The sequence below is a fragment of the Halichoerus grypus genome, chromosome X, assembly GCF_964656455.1.
Source record: "Halichoerus grypus chromosome X, mHalGry1.hap1.1, whole genome shotgun sequence".
NCBI classification, from domain to species: domain Eukaryota; kingdom Metazoa; phylum Chordata; class Mammalia; order Carnivora; family Phocidae; genus Halichoerus; species Halichoerus grypus.
Window position 1 is genome coordinate 23,251,832 of NC_135727.1, and position 16,787 is coordinate 23,268,618.

The window sequence follows — 16,787 nt, forward strand, 5'->3', positions numbered from 1 at the left end:
TAACATATTTCTTAAGTGCTTTGGTTCTAGAACCAGAAAAGCCTAGTTGTGAATATTAACTCTCACAAATTGGACACTTTACTAATTCTCTGTGAGCTCAACTCCTCATATGCAAAATCCAGATAATAATAGCATTGCCTCCTAGAGTTGTGACAATTCAGTAGGCTAACTTACTCACGAACAGTAAGCTCAGGACCTAAAAATGGTAACCACTCAATAAATGTGAGCTGTTTTTATAATTATTAACTCTCACCTGCTAATCCTAGTTTTACCCGTCAAATTGCAGCAAAGTTAACAAAATTCTTAATGAAAGATTGTATAGAAATGTCAACACTGTTTTGAAATTAAGGTTGACATTGGGGGTGCCTGGTGGCTCAGATGGTTAAGCATCTGCCTTTGGTTCAGGTCATGATCTCTGGGTCCTGGGATTGAGCCCCAGGTCAGATTCCCTGCTCCGTGGGAGTTTGCTTCTCTCTCTGCCTCTCCACACCCACTTGTGCTCTCTCTCTCTCCCCCTCATAAATAAAAATCTTTAAAAACCTTTGAGTTTGAAATTAAGATTGATGTTTAGGGAGTTCACAATAGAAATAATCTAAATTTTCTGCATGCAATCAAAAGTCATCTGTAGGACATATGCTTGTGTATAAACATATACACATGCCCATATATACAAAGGCCCTCACAAATTCCAGAAAAAAAAGAATACAATAAAGTGAAAAAGTGAAGAGAAGATACCATCCCATACCTAAGAATTATATTCTTCTTTGCCACTTACTTATTATGAAATAGCTAAATATTTCCAAAGTGCTCCTGTATCTTCACTCCATTCCCTAGAAGAAGGTTCCCTGGGCTACTGAAGGATTTTGTGTTCTTCATTACTAATCTGATGTATACATTCAAATTGAAGTTTAGGTGAATAATAAAGCTTACATGCTATTTGCACTTTTAACCGGGAATATTAATGACTGATCTCAATGTATGAATAACTATGGCAATTTTAGACCTTTCAGTAGGCCAGTAAAGAACTTTGTGAGACATGAAAGAAATTTTTCAAGTCATATCATATAAACAATGGACCAGTACACTTACAGATGTGATCACATATGTCTATTTTATCTTCAGGTTTGCCATCTTAATTTATTACGAAGAAAAATAAATAAAATAGATAAAATGAGAAGAAAAAATAGAATGATGTCATTTTGAGGATCCATTTTGTTTTAAAAAGAACTTGTAATGTCAGATAAAAATATATTGTTCAATAGTTCAAGGAGTGGGCATGTAAGTTTACTAATAAATATGTAATGAAGAACTTACCAAGCTGAGTGGACTTTGTCACAATCTATTTTATTGGTCAATGGGAAATAAAGAAATGGAATTAGGTTTGTCTTAAGGATTCCAAAGTTGAAAACATGGAACAAGTTTCACTTCATGGAAATGAAAAGGAAAAGGGAAATGTGAAAAAAAAAGTGATGTAAAGCTAGAGAAGAAATTAGATCTTGAGAATATGATTGTTTAACTTATATATTACCTGATTCTCTTTAAAAAAATAATTTAAATATCTGCAACAAAAGTGCTTATGAATCTTGTAAATGAACAAGTGGGATGTCTTTTTAATAGTGTTTTATGCACATTTATAAAGAAGAAAGTTTATTTGTTGGATGAAACTTGGTGTTCTCACAAATTTGCTTTCAGAAAGAACCTGACAGCTTCAAGATTTCTGGTGGGTTTGCTTCTGTAACTCAAGTGATCCATTGCTCTACATGAAGCCTATATGTTGGTTAATTTTTCTGAGCATATTCTGTTTCTCATAATGAAGTTACTCAGCTTATCTAACCAAAGTCAGTGTAACTTTTCAATCCAATATAATTTGGATATTTTTCTTACAAACTTGCAGTTTTGTTAAAATACATAACTTGAAATATTCTCTAAAATTTAGCTGGCTAGAATTTTCCAAGATATCTTATATGCATACTGAAATAAAAGGTCTTCTAGTAAATAACCAGATTTTGCAGCAGAAATTCAGCAATAAAGATTGTCCTCTAAGTTGTCCATGTTTAAGAATTTATATCTATTTTCTTTTTTTAATTTTTTTGAGATTTTATTTATTTATTTGCCAGAGAGAGAGAGAGAGCACAAGCAGGGGAGTGGCCAGCAGAGGGAGAAGCAGTCTCCCCACTGAGCAAGGAGCCCAATGTGGGACTTGAGCCCAGGACCCCGGGATCATGACCTGAGCTGAAGGCAGCCAGCCACTTAACTGACTGATCCACCCAGGCATCCCTATTTTCTTTTTTAAAAAATATTTATTTATTTATTTGAGAGACAGAAAGCATGAGTGGGGGGAAGAGCAGAGGGAGAGAATCATCAAGCAGACTCTCCTCTGAGTGTGGAGCCTGTCACAGGGCTCAGTCTCATGACCCATGAGATCATGACCTGAGTCAAAATCAAGAGTCAGCTGCTTAACCAGCTGAGCCACCCAGGCACCCCGAGAAGTTATATCTATTTTCTTAAATATATATTGGACATTATCTTTGATGCTAACACTGACTACTTCTACAGTATAAGGAGAAAGTGTAGTCTTTACAGAATCAAATATTGCAGACAAATTTATCAAGATAAATATTTCCATTTCCTTATGGCATCTTCAACATTTTTTTTTTAATTAAAGTCATTTAACATAGAGTGTATTGTTAGTAGGAGGGTAGAGTTTAGTGATTCATCAGTGGCATATGACACCCAGTGCTCATTACTTCAAGTGTTCTCATTAGTGCCCTTCGGCAAGTTACCCCATCCCCCATCCACTTCCTCTCCAGCAACCCTCAGTTTGCTCCCTATAGTTAAGAGTCTCCTGGTTAGCCTCTCCCTCTGTTTTTAATCATATTTTATTTTTGGGGGGGCGGAGCAAGATGGCGGAGGAGTAGGAGACCTGGATTTCGTCTCCTCTCAGGAATTCAGCTGGATAGGGATCAAACCATTCTGAACACCTACAAACTCAACAGGAGATCGAAGAAAAGAATAGCAACAACTCTCTGAACAGAAAAGCGACCACTTTCTGGAAGGTAGGACGTGCGGAGAAGTGAATCCGAGGCGTTATTCGGGAGGATAGACGGCGGGGGAGGGGCCTCCATCGGCCGCTTCTGGCAAGTGATAGAGCCACGGAGCACAAAATCGGAACTTTTAGAAGTCTGCTCCGCTGAGGGACGTCACTCTGGTGGCGAAGTGGGGGGTGGAACCCTCGCGGGACAGTGTGGTCTCAGGACCCTCGGGGTCACAGAAAGACCGGGGGTGCCTGAGTGCGGCAGAGCTCCCAGGTATCGGAGCAGGGAAGCCGGCTGCAGAGACAGAGCCCAGGCGCGGGCTCTCAGCTCGGAGTTGCTATAAACTGTGATCCGCGGCACAGTCGGGCCACTGCTCCTCCAGCAGGGACCCAACAAGCGGCAGATCCGGGGAGACTCACCTTCTTCCCCCGGGAAGAGAGGTGCGGGAGCGCACCGCGGGGATCTGCTGGGTTTGGAGACTCCACCCGGGGTCGGGTGCCAGATAGAAAGGCGCGGTCACAGGCTGGGTGAGCGCGGAGTGTGGCCGGAGACCGGGGAGACGGGAGTGACTGACTGCTTTTCTCTGGGGGCTCACTGAGGAGCGGGACCCCGAGTTCTCGGCTCCGCTGGGGCGGAGACTGGGAGGCTGCCATTTTCACTCTCTGCCTCCAAAGCTGTACGGAAAGCTTGCAGGGAACAAAAGCTCCGGAGAGCAAACCCGAGCAGATTACCTAGCCCGGACCGGCAAGAGCGGGGCAATTTTGCCTCCAGCAAAGACATTTGGGAACCACGGCAACAGGCCCCTCCCCCAGAAGATCAGCGAGAACAGCCAGCCAAGACCAAGTTTACCGATCAATGAGAACGGCAGAACTCCAGTGCTAGGGGAATACTGCACATAGAATTCATGGCTTTTTTTACCATGATTCTTTAGTCTTTCAAAGTTAATTATTTTTTTTTAACTGTCTTTTTTTCTTTTTTCTTTTTTCTTTTTTTTTTGAATTTTTCTTTTTCCCTTTTTCAACCAACATCTTATCAATCCCTTTTTTAAAAAAAAACATTTTTATTTTTCATTTTTAAAGTCATATTCTATCCCTTCATAGTAGTTACCCGTATCTTTGGCATATATATATAAGTTGTTCTCTCTTTAAAATCGTGAGATAGTTTCTTCTAACAGATCAAAATATACTCTAAATCTCTAGTGTATGGTTTTTTTCTACTCCCCTGCCTGATCACATTCTCTCCCTTTTTTCTTTCTTTTTTTTTTTAATCCTCTTCTTTCTTTTTTCAAACAACTTATCAAATCCTTTTTTAAAATTTTTTATAATTTCCATCTTTACAGTCATATTCCATCCCTTCATCATATCAACCCTTATTTTTGTACATATATAAGTTTTTCTTTCTTTAAAATTTTGGGAGCAACTTTCTTTTAACAGACCAAAATACACCCAAAATCTAGTGTGTGGCACTGATCTATAATCCAGCCTGATCATATTTGATCACATTCTGTTTTTGTTTTGTTTTGTTTTGTTCTGCTTTTGTTTGTTTTTATCTTTATCTTTATCTTTTTCTTTTTTCTTTTTTTCTTTCCTTTTCTTTTTTCTCTCTTTCCCTTTCTTTTCCCACTGCTTCAGGTCTTTTCTGATTTGTTTAGAGTATATTTTCTGGGGACGTTGTTACCCTGCTAGCATTTTGTTCTTTCATTAATCTATTCTCCTCTGCACAAAATGACAAGACGGAAAAAATCACCTCAACAAAAAGAACAAGAGGTAGTACCGACTGCCAGGGACTTACTCAATACGGACATTAGTACGATGTCAGATCTAGAGTTCAGAATCATCACTTTAAAGATACTAGCTGGGCTTGAAAAAAACATGGAAGTTATTAGAGAAACCCTTTCTGGAGAAGTAAAAGAACTAAAATCTAACCAAGTAGAAATCAAAAAGGCTATCAATGAGGTGCAATCAAATATGGGGGCGCTAACTGCTAGGATAAATGAGGCAGAAGAAAGAATCAGTGAGATAGAAGACCAAATGATGGAAAATAAAGAAGCTGAGAAAAAGAGAGATAAACAACTACTGGATCACGAGGGCAGAATTCGAGAGATAAACGATACCATAAGCCGAAACAACATTAGAATAATTGGGATCCCAGAAGAAGAAGAAAGAGAGAGAGGGGCAGAAGGTATAATGGAGCAAATTATAGCAGAGAACTTCCCTAATTTGGGGAAGGAAACAGGCATCAAAATCCAGGAAGCACAGAGAACCCCTCTTAAAATCAATAAAAATAGGTCAACACCCTGACATCTAATAGTAAAACTTACGAGTCTCAGAGACAAAGGGAAAATCCTGAAAGCAGCTCGGGAGAAGAGCTATGTAACCTACAATGGTAGAAACATTAGATTGGCAACAGACTTATCCACAGAGACCTGGCAGGCCAGAAAGGACTGGCAGGACATATTCAGAGCACTAAATGAGAAAAACATGCAGCCAAGAATACTATATCCAGCTAGGCTGTCATTGAAAATTGAAGGAGAGATAAAAAGCTTCCAGGACAAACAAAAACTAAAGGAATGTGCAAACACGAAACCAGCCCTACAACAAATATTGAAAGGGGTCCTCTAAGCAAAGAGAGAGCCTAAAAGCAACATAGACCAGAAAGGAACACAAACAGTATACAGTAACAGTCACTTTACAGGCAATACAATGGCACTGAATTCCTATCTTTCAATAGTTACCCTGAATGTAAATGGGCTAAATGCCCCAATCAAAAGACACAGGCTATCAGATTGGATTAAAAAACAAGACCCATCGATATGCTGTCTGCAAGAGACTCATTTTAGACCCAAAGACACCCCCAGATTGAAAGTGAGGGGGTGGAAAACCATTTACCATGTTAATGGACACCAAAAGAAAGCTGGGGTGGCAATCCTTATATCAGACAAATTAGATTTTAAACCAAAGACTGTAATAAGAGATGAGGAAGGACACTATATCTTACTTAAAGGGTCTATCCAACAAGAAGATCTAACAATTGTAAATATCTATGCCCCTAACATGGGAGCAGCCAATTATATAAGGCAATTAATAACAAAAGCAAAGAAACACATCGACAACAATACAATAATAGTGGGGGACTTTAACACCCCCCTCACTGAAATGGACAGATCGTCTAAGCAAAAGATCAACAAGGAAATAAAGACTTTAAATGACACACTGGACCAAATGGACTTCACAGACATATTCAGAACATTCCATCCCAAAGCAACGGAATACACATTCTTCTCTAGTGCCCATGGAACATTCTCCAGAATAGATCACATCCTAGGTCATAAATCAGGTCTCAACCAGTACCAGAAGATTGGGATCATCCCCTGCATATTTTCAGACCACAATGCTTTGAAACTAGAACTCAATCACAAGAGGAAAGTCGGAAAGAACTCAAATACATGGAGGCTAAAGAGCATCCTACTGAAGAATGAATGGGTCAACCAGGAAATTAAAGAAGAATTAAAAAAATTCATGGAAACCAATGAAAATGAAAACACAACTATTCAAAATCTTTGGGATACAGCAAAGGCAGTCCTAAGAGGAAAGTATATAGCAATACAAGCCTTTCTCAAGAAACAAGAAAGGTCTCAAATACACAACCTAACCCTACACCTAAAGGAGCTGGAGAAAGAACAGCAAATAAAGCCTAAACCCAGCAGGAGAAGAGAAATAATAAAGATCAGAGCAGAAATCAATGAAATAGAAACCAAAAGAACAGTAGAACAGATCAACGAAACTAGGAGTTGGTTCTTTGAAAGAATTAACAAGATTGATAAGCCCCTGGCCAGACTTATCAAAAAGAAAAGAGAAATGACCCAAATCAACAAAATCATGAAAAAAATGAATGAAAGAGGAGAAATCACAACCAACACCAAAGAAATACAAACAATTATAAGAACATATCATGAGCAACTCTATGCCAGCAAATTAGATAACCTGGAAGTAATGGATGCATTCCTAGAGATGTATCAACTACCAAAACTGAACCAGGAAGAAATAGAACACCTGAACAGACCTATAACCACTAAGGAAATAGAAGCAGTCATCAAAAATCTCCCAAAACACAAAAGCCCAGGGCCAGATGGCTTCCCAGGGGAATTCTACCAAACATTTCAGAAGAATTAATACCTATCCTTCTCAAACTGTTCCAAAAAATAGAAATGGAAGGAAAACTTCCAAACTCATTTTATGAGGCCAGCATTACCTTGATCCCAAAACCAGACAAAGACCCCATCAAAAAGGAGAATTACAGACCAATATCCCTGATGAACATGGATGCAAAAATTCTCACCAAAATACTAGCCAATAGGATCCAACGGTACATTAAAAGGATTATTCACCACGACCAAGTCGGATTTATCCCTGGGCTGCAAGGTTGGTTCAACATCCGCAAATCAATCAACGTGATACAATACATTAACAAAAGAAAGAACAAGAATCATATGATCCTCTCAATAGATGCAGAAAAAGCATTTGACAAAGTACAGCATCCTTTCTTGATCAAAACTCTTCAGAGTATAGGGATAGAGGGTACATACCCCAATATCATAAAAGCCATCTATGAAAAACCCACAGCAAATATCATTCTCAATGGGGAAAAACTGAGAGCTTTCCCCCTAAGGTCAGGAACGCGGCAGGGATGTCCACTATCACCACTGCTATTCAACATAGTATTGGAAGTCCTAGCCACAGCAATCAGACAACAAAAAGAAATCAAAGGCATCCAAATTGGCAAAGAAGAAGTCAAACTCTCACTCTTTGCAGATGATATGATACTCTATGTGGAAAATCCCAAAGACTCCATCCCAAAACTGCTAGAACTCATACAGGAATTCAGTAAAGTGGCAGGATATAAAATCAATGCACAGAATGTAATTTATCCCTGGGCTGCAAGGTTGGTTCAACATCCGCAAATCAATCAACGTGATACAATACATTAACAAAAGAAAGAACAAGAATCATATGATCCTCTCAATAGATGCAGAAAAAGCATTTGACAAAGGAATTCAGTAAAGTGGCAGGATATAAAATCAATGCACAGAATGTAATTTATCCCTGGGCTGCAAGGTTGGTTCAACATCCGCAAATCAATCAACGTGATACAATGGCATTCCTATACACCAACAACAAGTCAGAAGAAAGAGAAATTAAGGAGTCGATCCCATTTACAATTGCACCCAAAACCATAAGATACCTAGGAATAAATCTAACGAAAGAGGCAAAGGATCTGTACTCAGAAAACTATAAAATACTCATGAAAGAAATTGAGGAAGACACAAAGAAATGGAAAAACGTTCCATGCTCATGGATTGGAAGAACCAATATTGTGAAGATGTCAATCCTACCTAGAGCAATCTACACATTCAATGCAATCCCCATCAAAATACCATCCACTTTCTTCAAAGAAATGGAACAAATAATCCTAAAATTTGTATGGAACCAGAAAAGACCCCGCATAGCCAGAGGAATGTTGAAAAAGAAAAGCAAAGCTGGCGGCATCACAATTCCAGACTTCCAGCTCTACTACAAAGCTGTCATCATCAAGACAGTATGGTACTGGCACAAAAACAGACACATAGATCAATGGAACAGAATAGAGAGCCCAGAAATGGACCCTCAACTATATGGTCAACTAATCTTCGACAAAGCAGGAAAGAATGTCCAATGGAAAAAAGTCTCTTCAACAAATGGTGTTGGGAAAATTGGACAGCCACATGCAGAAGAATGAAACTGGACCATTTCCTGACACCACACACAAAAATAGACTCCAAATGGTTGAAAGACCTCAATGTGAGACAGGAGTCCATCAAAATCCTAAAGGAGAACACAGGCAGCAACCTCTTCGACCTCAGCCACAGCAACTTCTTCCTAGAAACATCGCCAAATGCAAGGGAAGCAAGGGCAAAAATGAACTATTGGGACTTCATCAAGATAAAAAGCTTTTGCAAAGCAAAGGAAACAGTCAACAAAAGGAAAAGACAACTGACAGAATGGGAGAAGATATTTGCAAATGACATATCAGATAAAGGGCTAGTATCCAAAATCTATAAAGAACTCATCAAACTCAACACCAAAAGAACAAAGAATCCAATCAAGAAATGGGCAGAAGACATGAACAGACATTTTTCCAAAGAAGACATCCAAATGGCCAACAGACACATGAAAAAGTGTTCAATATCACTCGGCATCAGGGAAATCCAAATCAAAACCTCAATGAGATACCACCTCACACCAGTCAGAATGGCTAAAATTAACAAGTCAGGAAATGACAGATGTTGGCGGGGATGCGGAGAAAGGGGAACCCTCCTACACTGTTGGTGGGAATGCAAGCTGGTGCAGTCACTCTGGAAAACAGTATGGAGGTTCCTCAAAAAGTTGAAAATAGATCTACCATATGATCCAGCAATTGCACTACTGGATATTTACCCCAAAGATACAAAAGTAGGGACCTGAAAGGCTACGTGCACCCCGATGTTTATAGCAGCAATGTCCACAATAGCCAAACTGTGGAAAGAGCCAAGATGTCCATCAACAGATGAATGGATAAAGAAGATTTGGTATATATATACAATGGAATATTATGCAGCCATCAAAAGGAATAAGATCTTGCCATTTGCAACGACGTGGATGGAACTGGAGGGTATTATGCTGAGCGAAATAAGTCAAACAGAGAAAGACATGTATCATATGACCTCACTGATATGAGGAATTCTTAATCTCAGGAAACAAACTGAGGGTTGCTGGAGTGGGGGGTGGGGTGGGAGGGATGGGGTGACTGGGTGATGGACACTGGGAGGGTATGTGTTCTGGTAAGCGCTGTGAATTGTGCAAGACTGTTGAATCGCAGATCTGTACCTCTGAAACAAATAATGCAATATATGTTAAGAAAGAAAAAAAGAAGAAGAAGAATGTAGCAGGAGGGGAAGAATGAAGGGTGGGAAGTCGGAGGGGGAGAAGAACCATGAGAGATGATGGACTCTGAAAAACAAACTGAGGGTTCTAGAGGGGAGGGGGTTGGGAGGATGGGTTAGCCTGGTGATGGGTATTGAGGAGGGCACGTTCTGCATGGAGCACTGGGTGTTATGCACAAACAATGAATCATGGAACACTATATCTAAAACTAATGATGTAATGTATGGGGATTAACATAACAATAAAAAAATTTTTAAAAAAATCATATTTTATTTTTTTCCTTCCCTTCCTCTATGTTCATCTGTTTTGTTTCTTAAATTCCACATATGAGTGAAGTCATATGGTACTTGTCTTTCTCTGACTGACTTATTTCGCTTAGCATAATACGCTCTAGTTCCATTCACATCATTGCAAATGGCAATATTTCATTCTTTTTAATAGCTGAGTCATATTTCACTCTCATCACTGTTGTTCAACATAGTACTGGAAATCCTAGCCTCAGCAATCAGACAACAAAAAAGAAATAAAAGACATCCAAATAAGCAAGGAAGAAGTCAAACTTTCACTCTTTGCAGACAACATGATAATCTATGTAAAAAACCCAAAGACTCCACCAAAAAATTGTTAGGACTGATACATGAATTCAGTAAAGTCACAGGATATAAAATCAATGTACAGCAATCCGTTGCATTTCTATACACCAATAATGAAGCAGCAGAAACAGAAATCAATGAATTGATCCCATTTACAATTGCATCAAACACCTTAAGATACCTAGGAACAAGTCTAACCAAAGAGGTAGAAGATCTGTATGCTGAAGACTATAGAACACTTATGAAAGAAACTGAAGAAGACACACAGAAATGGAAATACATTCCAGGCTCATGGATTGGAAAAACAAATATTGTTAAAATTCCTATGCTACCCAAAGCAATCTACACATTCAAAGCAATCCTGATAAAAATAACAACAGCATTTTTCACAGAGCTAGAACAAACAATCCTAAAATTTGTATGGAACTGCAGAAGATCCCAAATAGCCAAAATAATGTTGAAAAAGAAAAGCCAAGCAAGAGGCATCACAATCCCGGACTTCAAGCAGTATTACAAAGCTGTAATCATCAAGACAGGATGGTTCCGGCACAAAAGCAGACACATAGATCGATGGAACAGAATAAAGAATCCAGATGTGGACCCACAACTGTATGGTCAGCTAATCTTTGACAAAGCAGGAAAAAATATCCAATTGTAAAAAGACACTCTCTTCAACAAATGGTGTTGGGAAAACTGGACAGCCACATGCAGATGAATGAAACTGCACCGTTTTCTTACACCATACACAAAAATAAATACAAAATGGATGAAAGACCTAAATGTGAGACAGGAAACAATCAAAATCCTAGAGGAGAATACAGGCAGCAACCTCTTTGACCTTGGCTGTTGCAACTTTTTGCTAGACACGTCTCCAGAGACAAGGGAAACTAAAGCAAAAATGAACAATTGGGACTTCATCAGGATAAAAATCTTTTGCACAGCAAAGGAAACAATCAACAAAACTAAAAGGCAACCTATGGAATGGGAGAAGACATTTGCAAATGTCTTATCAGATAAAGGTCTAGTATCCAAAATCTATAAAGAACTTACCAAACTCAACACCCAAAAAACAAAACAAAACAAAATCCAGTCAAGAAATGGGCAGAAGACATGAACAGATATTTCTCCAAGGAAGACATGCAAATGGCTAACAGACACATGAAAAAGTGCTCAACATCACTTGGCATCAGGGAAATACAAACCAAAACCACAATGAGATACCACCTCACACCAGTTAGAATGGCAAAAATGAACTCAGGAAACAACAGATGTTGGTGAGGATGCAGAGAAAGGGGAACACTTTTACACTGTTGTTGGGAATGCAGGTTGGTGCAGCCACTCTGGAAAACAGTATGGAGGTTCCTCAAAAAGTTAAAAATAGAACTACCTTGTGACCCAGCAATTGCACTACTAGGTATTTATCCAAAGGACACATAAATAGTGATTCTATGTGGCACATGCACCCCAATGTTTATAGCAGAATGTCCACAATTGCCTAAATATGGGAAGAGCCCATTGATGGATGAATGGATAAAGAAGATGTGGTGTGCAAATTTACATGCAAAGTAGGTTTGCTGTATATAGATTGAAATATTGCTTTTATCTATTTGTTAACTGTAAAGCTGGGCATAAAATATGGTATATTAATAGGGTAGAGTACTGAGAATCATGAACCAAGTTCTGACTTGTCTACTTTCTCATACATTGTGTTTTATTACTATTACAGTACTATTTATGTTAATACAACCATCTTGTTGTTCCCCATTGTCATAATTCTTATTCAAGGATTAAAGAGAAATGCTCTTAACTTTCACATTACTTGTATCAATTTTGTATAATAGGAGAAGACCCATTAGCACAGCTTAAATAAGATCTGGGGGAGAAATTAATTAGGCTTTTCAGTACCCTTCTAAAAATTAGATGGAAATCCACACTCAAAAATTGATATTAATGATATATTTTCCCATAGAAAACCCCATATTATAAGTTTTTTCAAAGAAATTACAGTGAAATAATTTTTAAATGAGTAATTTTATCAGTAATTATTTCTAACCATCCAATGATATATTTATACTGTAAAAAATAAGTGTAAGTCTATTTTCTGTACACTAATCTATGCATAGAAGAGTCTGAAAAATATTGATGTTCAGAGAAGAATGTGCTAGTCACTATTGGTTTCTATATTTTTCCACTATTGATGATGATATATTAACTTTATCATCTGTATGAATATTTAAATTTCATCTATATGTAATGTTATAAAAAGTGACAAATATGGAATGGCTATAATTTTTTAAAAAAAGAAAAGTCCTAAGTGTTGACAACATGAAAAACTTAAAATTTTCATACATTGCTGCTGAATCATTAAAAAGTTAAACACAGAATTAACATATAAATCAGAAATTCTACTCCTAAGTATGTACTTATGTTGGAGTCTTAACCCCCAGTACATCAGAATGTGACCTTATTTGGAGAAAAGGTTTGTACAGATGTAACCAAGTTAAAATGGGTCCTAAATCAATATGACTTGTATCCTTATAAGAAGGGAAAACTTGGACACAGACAAGCAGACAGGGAGAATAACATGTGAAATGAAGGAAGAGATTGGGGTGATGTTTCTACAAGCTAAGGAATGCCAAAGATTGCCAGACCACCAGAAACTAGGAAAGAATCATGAAATAGATTCTTCCTCATAACCCTCAAAAGGAACCAAGTCTGATGATACCTAGATCACTGACATCTAGCCTCCAGAATTTTAAGAAAAAAAATTTATTGCTTAAGCCACCCAGTTTGTAGTGCTTTGTTACAGCAGTCTTATAAAACTTATATAGTCCCCAAGAATTACAAACCTATCTTCAAAAAAAAAAAAAAAACTTGCACAGGATTGTTCATAATAGTACTATTTACCATAACAAAAATGTAGAAACAATTCAAATGTCCATAAACCGATGAATGGATGAAGAAAATGTAGTATATCTATACGATGGTATGTTATTTAATCATAGGAAGGAATGAAATATTGATACATGCTACAACATGGATGAACCTTTAAAACAATATATTAAGGGAAAGAAGTCAGACACAAAAAGCCACATATATGATTCCATTTGTATATAATATCCAGAATAGGCAAATCCATAAAGACAGAAAACAAATTAGTGATCACTAAGGTTGGAAGGAAGGATGAATGGAAAATGACTGCTTAATGGGTATGGGTTGTTTTGGGGGGATGAAAAAAATATTCTGGAATTAGGTAGTGGTAATAACTGTACAACACTGTGAAAGTCTAGAAGCCACTTGAACTGAACGCTTTATTTTTTGTTTTGTCTTTTTTTTTAACTGAACACTTTAAAATGGTGAATTTTACATTATGTGAATTTTACTTCAATTTAAAAAGTGGCAGCTATATTCCAGGGGTGGGAATTTGAATTTCATTGCTTTTCTAAAAGACAGAGAAAAAAATGTAGATATTGCAATATGAAAATCAAGGTTTTTTGCACTGCACTTTAAGTAGAAAATAATTTTTTTACTAGTAAACCGAGACAGATTTTATAAGTCATTGAAGAAAGACACTGAATTCCCTAGTGTCATTTTTACTATCACTATTTTTTTTGATGTGTGGCAAATGAAACATTTTATTTTTTTAATTTTATTATGTTATGTTAGTCACCATACAATCACTTTTCTTAAGAGCAATTTAAAAGAGAAGTACAAAGGTTTTTTCCCACGTGCAGCGAGAAGCAGAGGACATCATGTTGTAAGGAGATGGGGGCCTCGGTGTCTCGCGCAATCAGGAATTTCAACCTAGAGAACCAGGCGGAACGGGAAATCAGCAAGATGAAGCCCTCTCCCGCTCCCAGGCACCCCTCCACCAAGAGCCTCCTGCGAGAGCAGATGAGCTGCCATCCAGAAATTAAGGGAGAAATTGCTAGAAAAGATGACAAACTGCTGTCGTTACTAAAAGATGTGTATGTTGATTCCAAAGATCCGGTGTCTTCTCTGCAGGTAAAAGATGGTGGAACACGTCAAGAGCCAAAGGAATTCAGATTGGCAAAAGGCCGTGACTTTAACATGATGAGTATCAAGAACATTCCCAAAGGCAAAATTTCCATTGCAGAAGCATTGACACTTCTCAATAATCATAAACTTTATCCAGAAACATGGACTGCTGAGAAAATAGCAGAAGAATACTATCTAGAACAGAAAGATGTAAAATCCCTTCTCAAATATTTTGTTACTTTTGAAGTCAGAATCTTCCCTCCTGAAGACAAGAAAGTGATACCATCAAAATGAAGAAAATTTTGAAATTACTTTTCCTGTATGTAGTCCCGGTTCCCATGCCCTGTTTATTTTCTCATTTTCAGCATGTTAAATTATACAAATTACTGAATGGTTAAAGCTCCCTTCTTGGGAGAGCGTACTATTTATTGGGTTTTGCTGAATTTTCAGGATTGCTGATAGAATGAATTTTGTTTCTTGTGAAGTTTAATTTGGTTTAGGTATATGTTCATATGTAATATCGGCAAGACTAATCAGCACATATATAAATTTATGATAAAAAACTTAAAGTGTAATTTTAGGCAAATCATATCATCAGCTTTTAGACTGGTCATATGGCCTCTTGGGAAATGTCCCGAATCTCTCATTTAACATTCAAAGTTTCGCCATCCAATTTAGGTGGTTAATTTATTCTTCCTATGGAATTGTGAAAGTAAGAGTTTTCCTAACTCTTAGGACTGCGGTATTTTCTTGTTAGGGAGAGGGAGACTTGACAGTGAGGTAGGATAACAATATTTCCCAAAAGAAATCAGACAGGAAAGTGGATACAAAATCAATAGAAAGTACATTTTATTATTACAGGGAATAAGAGCGAGGACTTCTCTTGTTTTGAACTGTTTTATTTAAGTATGGAATGACTTCTTAAAATTATAAAAAGGAATTGGTATTTACAAAATTTTAGCAATCTCTGTTTTGACAACAGGTAGATCCAAAAGCTTTCAGAGAGGCAGGCAGTTGTGGGAGCTATCAGAAAAAAAGTCACTTCTCTGGATTTAATATAGAAATATAAGAAAATTGTAAAGAAGGGTTAAATCACAGAACCATGGTAAATGAAATTTAGTGATGAATTATATATATGTTTTCTAATTTAAATGCTGGTTGAAAGGGAGGAAAAAATTGCAAGAAGTTTAAAATTTGAACATTGGAAGGGACCTGGGAAACTGCTGCTTCATCCATTGAACCAACTTATGAGTACAGTGTGTACCAGTACTAGGGTCTTGAGTGAGATCATCTAAGTTTAGCTGTGTCTTATTACCACCTGTGGGATCTTGAGTAGATTGTGTAATCTCTTTGAGACTGAATTTCCTCTATGAAATGAGTATAATGCTGCCTTATTTAAATCTAACGGTTACTGTGAGGATAAATGATAATAAAGGACTGAAAGAATATGACTTATTTTTTGCAGTTAAGAACAGAGGGCTGGGGAGGTTTCATGACTTGTTTAGGATTATTCTCTAGTTTATGACATAGCTGGGCCCAGAATCTAGGTTTTCAGATTCCTCGTGGCATGTTTTTTTCTGCTGTGCCAAAAAGAAGCTTATTTCAGAAGAGCAGAAAGTGCAAGTTGTAGGAACATTGGAGAATGTGGTAAGAAAAATTCCAGGTTATCTGTGTCTTTCTAAAGGAAGGCAGACATTTGCTACTTCCCAGGGATTCCCTTGGAAATGGTATGGAAGATGCTGAGGACTTCAGCATGATGATGGAATGAAGCATTGCAGTGCTGAGAAGGGAAAAATGGAGTGAGATGGGAATTTTTAAACATGTTTTCAATGGCAGTTTCTTTATGTGAATAAACTGTATCTTGTTTATTGTGGTTCAAAACAGTAGTTCTTTTAAGAAAACAACTGTATAAAATTGCATTTTAAAACTCTGGTAAATTAGTCATCAAAACTGTTTTCCTTTATCAAATAAAGGTCAGTACTTGAATTACTAAGACTGCTATTTCTGAGGCATCTTCCCTATTCAAATCTATACTGTGGTTAGGCTTCTGTAAATCTGGCTGTTATATGGTGTCACATGATCAAATAAAGTACTTCCCAAATCTTTAAAAAAAAAAGAGAGAGAAGTACAAAATGTTATGTATATGGCTTTCTCATTACAGTTGACTAAGTTGCTATTATTTATGACTTTTTTGTGAGATG

General features: G+C 37.4%; 1 pseudogene; it reads left to right on the forward strand.

The window, feature by feature from the left end:
• Positions 1–14,308: 14,308 nt before the first annotated feature.
• On the forward strand, positions 14,309–14,880 carry LOC118552393 (NADH dehydrogenase [ubiquinone] 1 alpha subcomplex assembly factor 4 pseudogene; annotated as a pseudogene).
• The last annotated feature ends 1,907 nt before the right edge of the window (positions 14,881–16,787 follow it).